We start from the raw sequence: 1,553 nt of genomic DNA on the forward strand, positions 1-1,553 counted from the left end.
AATAGACACTTCTCCAAGTAAGACATACAAATGACCAACAGGTATATGAAAATGCTCAATGTCACCAATCGACGGGGAAATGCAAATCAAAATCACAATGAAATACCAACTCACATCTGTTAGAATGCCTATTATAGAGAAAAAAAAGACAGGTGTTGGTGAAGATGCTAAGAAACCAGAACTCTGGCACATTGTTGGTGGGAATATGAAATGGTACAGCGACTGTGGAAAACGGTATGGAGGTTCTTCAGAAAATCTTTTATTTATTTATTATTATTATTTATGCTGACAGCATCTCGTCTTCCTAGGTGGTCTCCCATCCAAGTATGAACCAGGCCCAACCCTGCTTAGCTTCTGAGATCAGAAGGGATCGGGCTTGTTCAGGGTGACATGGCCGTAGACCATGGACCGTGGCTCCACTGGGGCACAAACCCACGTGTAAAGCAGATGTGCTCACCGCGACGCTATGGAACCACGTCCCAGAAAAATTTTAAATTGAGCTACCATGTGATACGGCAATCTCATTTCTGAGTATTTATCCAAAAGGATTGAAATTCGGATCTCAAAGGAAGAAAAACAAACAAACAAAATGAAAACAAACTGGCAGATACAGAGTACATTCTGGTGACTGCCAGAGGGGGGTTGTGGGGCTGGGAGAAAGGGTGAAGGATTAAAGAGGAACAAATTAGTAGTTGAATGTAGTCAGTAATATTGTAATGACTGTGTGTGAGCCAGATGGATGATAGAGTAATTGGAGAGGGGGTGCGGATTTCATGACATAAACTATATAAATGTCTAACCGATGTACTGTATACTGGAAACTAATAATGAAAAAATAGTCAAGCAAACAAACAAAAAAAGAAATTAGCATTCCTGTGATCGTAGCAGTACTATTCACAGTCCTGGAAACAACCTCAATGTCCACCAACAGATAAATGGATGAAGTTGTGGTATATAGTACATGTAATGGAATACGACTCAGCTTAGGAGGGCGGGTCTCCTGTCGTGTTAACAGAATAAAATAAAATTAAGTTAAAATAAAATAAAATGGAAAAGCTTTCATAGTCAGAAATGAAACCCCACACAGAGATACAACTTCACATGCATTAGAAGAGCTGAAAATTAAAAAGACTGTCCATACCAAATGTTTTTGAGGACGTGGAACAACCAGAACTCTCATGGCCTGCTAGTGAGAATGTAAAGTAACGACCACTTTGGAAAACAGTTTGAACACTTTCCTTAAAAAATGAAACATGTCCCTGCTAAGTGATCCCTCTACTCCATTCCTAAGTGGAACGTGACCCGAGATAAATGAAAGCACATGTCTTTCATTAAATGAAACACTTCTGCACAAATGTTTGTGGCAGGTTTACCTGCAATAGCCTCAAAATTGGAAACGACACAAATGTCCATAAATGGGTAAATGGATAAACAAACTTAGTGCATCCCTACAATGGAATACAACCAAAAGGATAAAATTATTTCAAAGGATAGAATTATTTCAAAATAATCATGCTGAGTCAAGGAGCCAACCTCCACCCCAAATTATGTAT

The 1,553-nt window shown here is 39.0% G+C and overlaps 1 pseudogene; it reads right to left on the reverse strand.

Annotated features, from left to right (window-relative positions):
• Positions 1-283: 283 nt before the first annotated feature.
• On the reverse strand, positions 284-402 carry LOC111734110 (annotated as a pseudogene).
• Between the last annotated feature and the right edge of the window lie 1,151 nt (positions 403-1,553).

The sequence above is a fragment of the Pteropus vampyrus genome, unplaced genomic scaffold (genome assembly GCF_000151845.1).
Source record: "Pteropus vampyrus isolate Shadow unplaced genomic scaffold, Pvam_2.0 Scaffold790, whole genome shotgun sequence".
In the NCBI taxonomy this organism is placed as follows: domain Eukaryota; kingdom Metazoa; phylum Chordata; class Mammalia; order Chiroptera; family Pteropodidae; genus Pteropus; species Pteropus vampyrus.